Source organism: Microcaecilia unicolor, chromosome 4, assembly GCF_901765095.1.
Source record: "Microcaecilia unicolor chromosome 4, aMicUni1.1, whole genome shotgun sequence".
NCBI lineage: Eukaryota > Metazoa > Chordata > Amphibia > Gymnophiona > Siphonopidae > Microcaecilia > Microcaecilia unicolor.
Genome location: NC_044034.1, coordinates 219,114,772 through 219,126,904, shown reverse-complemented (window position 1 = coordinate 219,126,904; position 12,133 = coordinate 219,114,772).

Here is a 12,133-nt window from a genome sequence, read left to right as displayed (position 1 = left end):
GCAGGGAATGTCTGGGTTCCGGCAATAGTCAGGTCTGGCCACAGGCAGCAAGTATCGGGGTTCAGGCAGAGAGTAGTCAGATTCAGGCAATGGTCAGGTCAAGTAGCAAGACTATGGCTGGAGCTCCAGTAACAAGGAGTACTGGCAGTGGACAGGACTAGGGCTGAAGCTCCAGAAGCAAAGGAAAACACACACGGGAAAACCAGAAAGCTAAACACAAGAAAACTAGTAAAGCTGTACAAAAGCTAACAAGTAAGCTATGCCCAAGCTAACTAGTCACAAGCTAGAAACTCACACTAAGCAAAACACAGGAGAACTAGTAAAGCTGTACACAAGCTAACAAGCAAAGCTATGCCCAAGCTAACTAGTCACACGCTAGGAACTCACACAACACACAGGAGAACTAGTAAAGCTGTACACAAGCCAACAAGAAAAGCTATGCCCAAGCTACTAGTAACAAGCTAGAAACTCACACTGAACTGGACAAGGTAGCAGTGCACAGAGCACTCAAACATACCAGGGACCTTAGACGATGCAAAGGCAAAGGCTGCAGTCTCTAAGTGATTAATAAAGCCCTTCAACACCTGAGGAGCAACTGCAGCCATCAGTAAGCAACTACGGAGGCTGTCCAGGCACAAACAAGAGAGACAAGTCCGGCAGCCTGGAAGAACCGGACCGGACTGGGCTAAAGTCTGGAACGGGTAGGAACAGCAAGACAAACTATGGCAGCCACTGGCTCAGGCCACCAGCGAGTGAGAGGAGCACCAACCAAGGAGCAGGCAGAGCGCACACAGAACACAGGTGCAGCACAGAGGAGCAAACAGAGCCAGGCTGGAGACAGAGATAGAGCTAACTCAGGCAGCACCCCCAGGTGCAGTAGAGTGGAGTAATTAGAGCCATGCTGGAAGCAGCCAGCACACAGAAGGAAAACTACTCCAGAAAGGATAGGCAGAAGCCAGCTTAGAAGCTGACCCCCAGAAATAAGGTAAGTCTGAGGGTGGTCACGGCCACAGACGTGACATTTGCCTCTTCCCTAGGATGGTAAAAGCCTATTGACTGCCTTAGGCAAACCTTCAGCCCTGCACCCCCCTCCCCCACCACCAAAAGATTTTGATAAACTCGTAAATCATGATCATCTGAACACCATGAGGGGCATAATCGAACGGGACACCCAAATTTTCCTGAGGACGTCCTCGCAGGACGTCCCGGCAAAGGAGCGGGGAAACCGGTATTATCGAAACAAGATGGGCGTCCATCTTTCGTTTCGATAATACGGTCGGGGATGTCCAAATCTCAACATTTAGGTCGACCTTAGAGATGGTCGTCCTTAGAGATGGTCGTCCCCGGTTTTCGGCGATAATGGAAACTGAGGACGCATCTCAAAAACGACCAATTGCAAGCCCTTTGGTCGTGGGAGGAGCCAGCATTCGTAGTGCACTGGTCCCCCTCACATGCCAAGACACCAACCGGGCACCCTAGGGGGCACTGCAGTGGACTTCACAAATTGCTCCCAGGTACATAGCTACCTTACCTTGGGTGCTGAGCCCCCCAAAACCCACTCCCCACAACTTATACCACTACAATAGCCCTAAGGGGTGAAGGGGGGCACCTAGATTTGGGTACAGTGGGTTTCTGGTGGGTTTTGAAGGGCTCACATTTACTACCACGAGTGTAACAGGTAGGGGGTTGGGCCTGGGTCCGCCTGCCTGAAGTGCACTGCACCCACTAAAACTGCTCCAGGGACCTGCATACTGCTGTGATGGAGCTGGGTATTACATTTGAGGCTGGCATAGAGGCTGGCAAAAAATATTTTTTGAGGGTGGGAGGGGGTTAGTGACCACTGGGTGAGTAAGGGGAGGTCATCCCCGATTCCCTCCGGTGGTCATCTGGTCAGTTCGGGCACCTTTTTGAGGTTTGGTCGCAAGAAAAAATGGACCAAGTAAAGTTGGCCAAGTGCTCGTCAGGGACGCCCTTCTTTTTTCCATTATCGGCCGAGGACGCCCATGTGTTAAGCACGCCCCAGTCCCGCCTTCGCTATGCTTCCAACATGCCCCCGGGAACTTTGATCGTCCCCGCAACGGAAATCAGTTGGGGATGCCCAAAATCGGCTTTCGATTATGCCGATTTGGGCGACCCTGGGAGAAGGACGCCCATCTCCTGATTTGTATCGAAAGATGGGCGCCCTTCTCTTTCTAAAATAAGCCTGCATGCCTCCCAGAACAGTCCTGTAAAATAATTGGCCAGTTGGTCAATATTAAATTGGCCCCTGCCATCCTGACCTATACACAAAGAAAGGGAACTTTATAAAAAGTCATTTACCAATGCAAATGGACTAATGAAAACTGCCCACTCTATCTGCATGTATAAGTATGTCCTGGTAGTTTCTGCCCCTAGAAGAATGACTGGTCTTGAATGAATGTTAATAGGTCTTTCCTATTATGAAATGGAAAGTGATTTTGTATTTTATGCATTTTATTATTGTGAAGCAGTATATCAAAATTTTAAAACATTTAAAACATTGGAAGCTGCCACTCTAGGTGACCACCTAATCTGCCTAGTTGGTTCTGTTCTTCCCTGTTCCATCTTAGTCTATTTCCCCACCCCAATAATTCCTTTTTCTTTCAAATTAATTTCTCTTGCACCTTGAACCACTCAGTATACCTGCTGCTTTCTTGTACTGTTAGAAAAAGTTTGCTTAATTTAACAACAACTCAGAAAAGCATGAGCATAAATGTACTACCACACAGGTCAGAACCATTTTGTTGTTATTATTATTGTAAACTCCCATTCAAATATTTTGATATGATTAGTCCTGCATTTCATTATTATAAGAGGATTATTTACTTTTGAGTATTCCTGTGTTTTATATGGACTCCTCGTATACTTTGGGAAGAAATAGCAGAAAGGGCTCAATAATACCAAGATTGGTCCTTTAACAAAAATAAAAGGTCCAATATTTAAAGGATTTATGATCTTAACTTTAGGGTCCTTTTACTAAGCTGCAGTAAAAACTGGCCTTTGCACAGCCTTGTGTAAGTCTGTGTGCAAAGGCCATTTTTACCGCTGTCATAAAACCCCCACTTGCGCTAATCAGTTAGTGCACAGTAATGTAGATGCACTAACTGGTTAGTGTAGGAATGCCCACTCTGTGCCCTTGACACACCCCTAAAAAATACAAAATAAATAATCACCACACAGTTAGTGCACGCATACTGCAAAATTAATGTGGAATGTTTTAAGCGCATCCCGTGTTAGGCCATTTTTGCTGCATGAGACACATGTTAGCGCCCAACGCAACTTAGTAAAAGGGCCCTTTTTTGAGTTATGTCTCTAAATTGGCCTCTTTGAAAATTTACTAGGGCATAAGTGCCTACATTTATAGGTAAAATGTCATTAATAGGTCCGTATTCAGTGCTTATAGCCTGTTAAATCACCTATTCGGAGCTAACCAGAATCAGTTCTGTGGAAAAGCAAATACAAAGTGGCAGGGGGAAAGGCAAGAGGCAACAAATAGCAACTTAATTATTTACAGTGCCTCTGGTACTTGATATGCCTAAATCCAAATAGAAAAAAAAGTCAAACTCTCCCTCTCATAAGTCCTACTGCGGTAGGTAGCAGGGCAGTACAAGTCACTATAATACTCATTGACAGTTATAGTTGCTGCTGCACAGAGGCTCAGGGACCCAGGCTTTGACACACTCTCTTTCCTTTCAGGTTCAGCTGGGATGTTGTTTATTCCTCAAGAACCTTGTAGATAAGAATTTCCAGTAGATGTTTTGGGACCAGCAATGGATGGAAAAAGTACAGATCACCCTTCTGTTAGATACACATGTAGTGTCAAGCAGGTACAGTGAAGATGACAGTGATGCCACACAAAAGTCAATAATGGTGCTATTAAAACTTTTAATCAAAGCAAGGCACGACTCGACATGGGCCTGTGTTTCGGCCAACCGGCCTGCATCAGGATTCTATAAAACATAAAATATATAGATACATGTTCCTTAACAATCATAATAAGTACCTATGCAAAAGATTAACATACAAAAAAATAAAAATATAAAACAATAAAACAATCATAGATAATCATAAAAAGTGGAGTGTGTGTAAAAAAGAAACATTGCAATTGAGACCTTTAAATAGTCAATAACAAACTGACATGTGAAAGATGGATTTTAATATAAAAAGAGTAGAAGTATTTTCTCAACTCAAGAAATCCACAACTTAAACCTCAAGTGTGTACAAGCAAAAGCTGGATACTGGAAACACTGTGCTCAAATATTGATTCCTTTAATCAACCTCACAATGGTGAAGAAAAATAGATCAACATCCCAGAGATCTGAAGTAGATTTTTCTTTTTTTATTTAATGAATTTTAACAACATCACAAGTACAACACTTCTTCTATGAAATACAGCCAAGAATTTTTTCAGGTACAAAAAGAAAAATCATAATATATATTCATATCTTTTAAATTGGCTTCCTTAGACCACAAAATCACAAGGGGGGCATTAATGCCATAAAGAGATATATAGGAGTATTTTAAGAATAGGTTACAATTACAAGGCTGCTTAATATTCCTCTATCTTTATATCTTTATATCTAACATTTATTTAAGCCTTTTCATATCTATAAAAACTTTTAGTTGATCAGGGGTATGAAATGTATATTTAGTCCCTTCAAATCAGATCAAACATTTGCATGGGTATGCTAAGAAGAATATACCACCGAGTTCTGTAACATCTTTTCTTAGATTCAAGAAAGCCTTCCTCCTTTCTTGCGTTGTTTTTGTAACGTCTGGAGAAATCCAGACCTTCTCAGAGCAAAAAAGTTCTTTTGAATGTTTAAAGTAAATTCTGAGAATAGCGTTCAGATCTTGCTCGAAGACGAAAGAAACCAACAACGTGGCTCTCTCTGAAGCGCCTTCTATCGTTTGTTCTAGAATGGCTGAGATATTATTCAAGTCCAAATCATTTTTTACTTCAGGTATCCCACTTTCACCAGCATTTCCGGTTCTTTTAGGTAGATAATAGATCTTATTAATAGGAGAAATAGAGTCATTAGGAATTTTCAAAATTTCCAATAAGTATCATTTAAATAAGTCCAAAGGTAACTGGCCCGGTATTTTAGGAAAATTTAAGTCGGAGATTTAACCTTCTGTTATAGTTTTCGATCTGTTCTATTCTTCTATGCATAGCTGTTTTATCTTTAATTATAACTGAGTTAAGTTCTTGCAATTGCTTAGTATCAGTTTGAATCGAGTTAAATTTAGTAGATGATTCTTCTTTCACCATTTCAACATTTTTAACCAATTCTTTGAATTTAGTAAATAACGCAGTAACCTCACCTGAAGATCTTTGCAATGTTTCATCCATTTGGTTCAATTTTTGCCAGATTTTCTCAAGGCTGACCTCTGCTGTCATTTCTAAAGCCCATTTCGATTCTCGGACCTCCTCACGCTCGTTCTTATGTAGCGGTAATCCCTCGTCTGTGAGTTCAAACGCTTCACTCGTGGTGTGTTGAATACTCACAACTGCCACTGCCTTTAGCACCGGGCAGAGAGGAGTGTTAGATTCAGAGGGATGTGATAGTGATATTTCCAAACCCAGCTGAGGTTCCGCTCCTCCAGAAACGGTCCAAGCTTTACTGGTTTGTTAAAGGGGTTGAGGTTGGCGGGGGAAGAAACCTCACCGAACCTTTTCTTTTTGAATGAGGCATATTATTTCAGGAATACAAGGTTTCTTCCGTCAAGCAGAGACACAGCGTTTCATCTCACCAGGCCAGTGCCATCTTGACATGCCCCATTTTCATGGACTCTTTTGTGGACCCCCTGAAGTAGATTTCAAAGAAACTTGCAGAGAAAAAACATATGTATAGAGAGTTGTCAATATTGTGCCCTTCGGCAGATGAAAAAATGGGACAAAGTGTACTGAGTGAAACATTAGTACCGTACTATAAATCCCAAAGCAGTGATCAGTGAATATACGGTGCAGAGTGTACTATAACGCCATCCTGTGTAGTCGGTGTGAACTACGTACCCAGTGCCGTTGATGATACTGAGCTCAGATTGCTATACACCAATAACACTAAAAGCTTGACGGCAGAAATGAACATACTACAGTCACTCTTGTTTCCACAATCTGCCAGAACATGAGCAGTAATACTTGGCATTAAAAACTATGTTGCTAACACCCACGGAGGCTTGATGCCAACACAGTATCATAAAAAACACACGCACATAGGACCAATAATTTGGTTCTGAATGAATAAAAAATATATGAAATTTACCACTTGTTGACTGACAATTGAATGATCCCAGTAGAGCACAATGAAAAACATGGCTGCGTTCAGTGTCTTCCTTATGAGAACCCCCTAACATGTACTAGTTAGAAACACAGAAATATGACAGCAGATAAGGGCCGTATGGCTCATCCAGTCTGCCCATCCTCAATAACCACTAACGCCTCCTTTTCCTAAGAGATCCCACGTGTCTGTCCCATGCCTTCTTAAACTCTGACACAGTCCTCATCTCCAAGACCTCCACCGGGAGGCTATTCTACGCATTCACCACCCTTTCAGTGAAAGAGGATTCCTGAGATTTGTCCTATGCCTATTTCCTCTTAACTTCATCTTATGCCCTCTCGTTCCAGAGGTTTCCTTCATTTGAAAAAGGCTTACCTCCTGTACAATAACATCACTGAGGTATTTAAACTTCTCTATCATATCCCCTCTCTCCCGCCTCTCTTCCAGCATATACATGTTGAGGTTCATGAGCCTGTCCCTATATGTTTTATGACTGAGACTGCTGATCAGTTTTGTAGCCGCCCTCTGGACTGACTCCATCCTATTTATATCTTTCCGTAAGTGCAATCTCCAGAATTGCACACAGTATTCTAAATGGGGCCTCACCAGGGCTTATACAAGGGCACATCACCTCTTTTTTCCAGCTGGTCATCCCTCTCCTTATGTGCCCGAACATCTTTCTGGCTTTGACTGTTGCCTTTTCTACCTGCTTGGCCACCTTAAGGTCATCAGACACAGTCACCCCTAAGTCCCACTCTTCTTTCGTACACAGACACTCTTCACCCCTATACTGTACCTTTCCGTCAAGATTTTGTGACCCAAATGCATGAGCCTGCATTTCTTAGCATTAAGGCTTAGTTGCCAATTTTTGGACCATTCTTCAAGCTTTGCTAGATCCTTCCTCATGCTAACCGCATCCTCTGGGGTGTCCACCTTATTACAGAGTTTGGTATCTTCCACAAAGAGAAAAACCTTACCAGACAGCCCCTCCATAATATCACTCACAAAGATGTTAAAAAGAGCCGGCCCAAGGACCAACCCCTGTGGTACACCACTTGTAACATCCTTTTCCTCAGAATAAACTCCATTTACCACTACCCTCTGTCTCCTTCTATTTAACCAGTTTTTAACCCAGTCAGTCACTTTAGGTCCCATACCAAGGGCACTCAATTTACTTATCAGTCTTCTATGCAGAACCATGTCAAAGGCTTTGCTAAAATCTAAGGTTATCAATAGAAATCAAACAAAATAAAACATGGAAAAGAAAATAAGATGATACCTTTTTTATTGGACATAACTTAATACATTTCTTGATTAGCTTTCGAAGGTTGCCCTTCTTCGTCAGATCAGAAATAAGCAAATGTGGTAGATGACAGTATATTTATAAGTGAAACATCCAAGCATTTCATTGACAGTCTAACTTGGTGGGGGTGGGTAAGAGGTATGCATGGGAACATCAAAGCATTGCATTGATAGTCTAACAGGATGGGTGTGGATAGGAGAGAGGAGGGTGATAAACAGAGAAATACAACTTTATGGTCTATAATGGGCTAGAAAACCCAGATCCTTGTTAAGTCCTGTCTGTTGGGTGTCAAAATATTCAGTCATTCTGACTTCAAAGGTCTTACGTTCCTGTATTGTTTTAAAGTTACCTTTCAGGATTCTTACTGTAAGAATTCTTACTGTAAGAATCCTGAAAGGTAACTTTAAAACAATACAGGGATGTAAGACCTTTGAAGTCAGAATGATTAAATATTTTGACACCCAACAGACAGGACTTAACAAGGATCTGGGTTTTCTAGCCCATTATAGACCATAAAGTTGTATTTTTCTATTTATCACCCTCCTCTCTCCTATCCACACCCATCCTGTTAGACTATCAATGCAATGCTTTGATGTTCCCATGCATACGTCTTACCCACCCCCACCCTGTTAGACTGTCAATGAAATGCTTGGATGTTTCACTTATAAATATACTGTCATCTACCACATTTGCTTATTTCCGATCTGACAAAGAAGGGCAACCTTCGAAAGCTAATCAAGAAATGTATTAAGTTATGTCCAATAAAAAAGGTATCATCTTATTTTCTTTTCCATGTTTTATTTTGTTTGATTTCTATTGATAACCTTTAAGAGTGGACTAACACGGCTACCACACCTCTCTACTAAAATCTAAGTACACCGCATCTAGCGCCCCTTCCACATCCAGCTGTTTGGTCACCCATTCAAAGAAGTCAATCAGATTTGTCTGACAAGATCTACCTCTAGTGAAACTATGCTGCCTTGTGTCATGCAGTTCATTCAGTTCGAGAAACCTCACAATCCTCTATTTTAGAAGCGTTTCCATTAGTTTACTCACCAGACCTCCTCCTTGCTTCTGCTGTTGTGCAGAGGGACCACGTTCACCCTTCTCCAGTCCTCCTGGACCACTCCAGAATCTAGGAAAGCACTGAACAGGTCAGACAGCAGAGCTGGCAGGCCGGAAAATCCGGACTGGACTGGGCTGAAGTCTGGAACGGGAAACAGCACACAGACAATCCAATGCAGCCACCAGGCCTGGCCACCAGGGGGCGAGATGACTGAGAGCCTGAAACCAGGGCACAACCGTGACATTCCTGTAGAGAATCTAAGATCCCTTTTCTTCTAGACGACCTTGCAGCAGGGACCCTCCAATCGATGTTCTGCATTTAGTTGATGTCATAGTAGATGTCATTGGCATGGGAAATTTTCTAATGATGAAACTAAATATACAATTCCATATCATCAAGCTGATCAATCCATAGACTGGTGGGTTGTGTCCATCTACCAGCAGGTGGAGATAGAGAGCAAACTTTTGCCTCCCTATATGTGGTCATGTGCTGCCGGAAACTCCTCAGTATGTTCTCTATCTCAGCAGGTGGTGGTCACACACAGCAGCAGCTCTGGCTAGGCCTCCAAGCCTAATTTTTAGGTTTTGTTGAGTGCCTGGGGTTGAGGGCTCTTTTGAGCAAGTGCAAACCTGGTGGTGCCAGGTCCCTCCTTTTCTCCCCCCTCCCGCTGGCTCCGTTTAAAAAAAAAAAAAAATTTAAACGTCTTTAAAGGCGTTTAATTCGACGTTTCTTTAAACGTTCATTGCAGCTGCTCACTGGGACACCAGTTCGTTACAGCTCGGAGCGGCAAGCAGGTAATTTTACCTTTTTATAGCGGGCAGGGGGTTCCCCGATTCTTCTCCTCGTGGCAATGGCGTCGGAGGGCGAGGGCGCAAAGGGTCGCTCCCCGGATCGCTGGAGCGCTTCTAGAGGGGATGCGGGGGTTTTACAACCTGATTCGCCCTTGATGGGTGATAGTTTAGTGACCGATGAATGTCCCGGTCGTTCCTCCGGCGTGGCGGTTTTTTTCCCGCCATAAACGCCCATCCCCCGCTCCTCGCCTCCGCCATCTTGGCCGGCCACGCGGCTCGGACGGCTTCTTCGGGGCCGCCCTTGAGGTTGGAGACATTAATGCCATGAACGCCCTTAATTTGGGCGACGGCACAAAAGCGGCTAAAGTTAAGCGCCGTTCTTCCCGCGCGGCTCCTTCACGGAGTTTCGCGCCGGACACCATTTTGGATGCGCAGCATGTCTCTCCCCCGCTATTGCGAGCGCCGGTTGAGAGTGCGTCTAGGGCTGTTGCCCAGGCTGCGGAAGTGCACAGTCTGGGGGGTTTCTCCCCCGAGTTTGTTTTGCTGCTGCATCAGGCTTTCCTCATGCAAACGCTGCCCCTGCTCCCTCTTCTGATAAAGAGGTTGAGGTTCCCAGAGGTAAACGCCCTCGGGTTGATTTCCAGGCCTTGGAGGACTTTTGTCTCCTCCGATGTAGATGAGGGCAGCGTGTCTGAGGTCTCCCAACGATCCTTGGAGGAGATAGATCCCCGCTCGGATGGAGCGGATGACCCCTCTGCAGCACGGCTTTTTAGCCCAGAGGATTTGCCCAACCTGTTGTTACAGGCCATGGACACTTTGAAGATTTCCTCTCCGGAGGACGTCTCTCCCTCAGCCCCTGTTGGCTCTGCCATTATGCTGGGGACGAAGCGCCCGCCTAGAACCTTCCACGTGCATGATGCCATGCACACCTTAATTGCGGCTCAATGGGATGTCCCGGAAACGAGCCTTAAAGTGGCTAGGGCTATGTCCCGCCTCTATCCTTTGGCTGTGAGTGAACGTGAGGCCTATCTGTGGCCTACCGTGGATTCTTTAATCACTGCGGTGACTAAGAAAACGGCGTTGCCGGTGGAAGGTGGCACGGCCCTAAAGGACGCCCAAGACAGAAGATTGGAGGCGGCCTTAAGGTCGTCCTTTGAGGCAGCTGCTTTAAGTTTGCAGGCCTCAGTTTGCGGCTCCTATGTGGCCAGGGCGTGCCGGACTATGGTGCAGCGGGCTTCCCCCTCGGATCATTCCTTGAGGGCTGATTGGCCGGCCCTGGAATCGGGCTTAGCCTATTTGGCAGACTTGCTGTATGATGTCTGGAGAGCCTCAGCTAAAGGCATGGCTCAGACAGTCTCTGCGCGGCGGTGGCTTTGGCTGAAACATTGGTCTGCTGACCACGCCTCTAAATCCCGCCTGGCTAGATTGCCTTTTAAAGGCAAGCTGCTCTTTGGGGTCGAGCTGGACAAAATCGTGACCGATCTCGGCACGTCTAAGGGCAAGAAATTACCAGAGGTCAGGGCTCGGGTTAGTACTCGTCCCGATACCTCCAGAGGACGATTGCAGGAAGCCCATCGGTACCGCCCGGGCAAGTCGGGTTCCTCTGCCCCCTCTTCCTTCAAGAGGAATTTCTCCCCCAAGCAGCATTCCTTTCGCAGAGACCGCCGTCCCGGAGGTGCTCCCTCCGGTCCTCCCCCAGGGTCTCGTACCCTATGACGGGGCCTTGGTCCACGCCCCAGTGCAGATTGGAGGACGGCTGTCCTCGTTTCTGGGCGAGTGGACCACTATAACTTCAGACGCGTGGGTGTTGGAAGTCATCAGAGGCGGCTACAAGCTAGAGTTCTGCCAACCCTTAAGAGACGGGTTTGTACTCTCTCCCTGCAAGTCTCCGGTCAAGCTGTGGTAGTGCAGCAGACCTTGGACAACCTGATCCGCCTGGGTGCGGTCGTTCCGGTGCCAAAAAATCAGATTGGCAAGGGACGTTACTCCATTTACTTTGTGGTTCCAAAGAAAGGAGGTTCTGTCCGGCCTATCCTCGACCTCAAAGGGGTCAATCGGGCCTGGAAAGTGAGGCACTTTCGCATGGAGACTCTCCGCTCTGTTATAGCGGCAGTGAAGGCAGGAGAGTTCTTGGCTTCCTTGGACATCAAGGAAGCGTACCTGCATATTCCCATCTGGCCTCCTCTCCAACGCTTTCTGCGTTTTACAGTCCTGAGACGACACTTTCCAGTTCAGAGCCCTCCCTTTCGGGTTGGCTACTGCTCCGCGGACCTTTTCCAAAGTAATGGGGGTCATAGCGGCCTTCCTGCTAAAGGAAGGAGTACAAGTCCATCCTTATCTGGACGACTGGTTGATCCGAGCCCCCTCTTATGCAGAGTGCGGCAAAGCTATGGACCGGGTAGTTGCTCTTTTGAGCTCCCTGGGATGGATCATCAACTGGAAGAAGAGCCAGCTGCGCCCGACTCAGTCCCTGGTGTATCTGGGAGTTCGATTCGACACCCAAGTGGGCAGAGTGTTCCTGCCAGACAATCAGATTGTCAAGCTTCAGGCTCAGGTGGACTAGTTCCTAGTAGCCTCTCCTATTCGGGCTTGGGACTACGTGCAGCTGTTTGGCTCTATGACGGCCACGATGGAAGTAGTGCCCTGGGCCAGGGCTCATATGAGACCACTACAG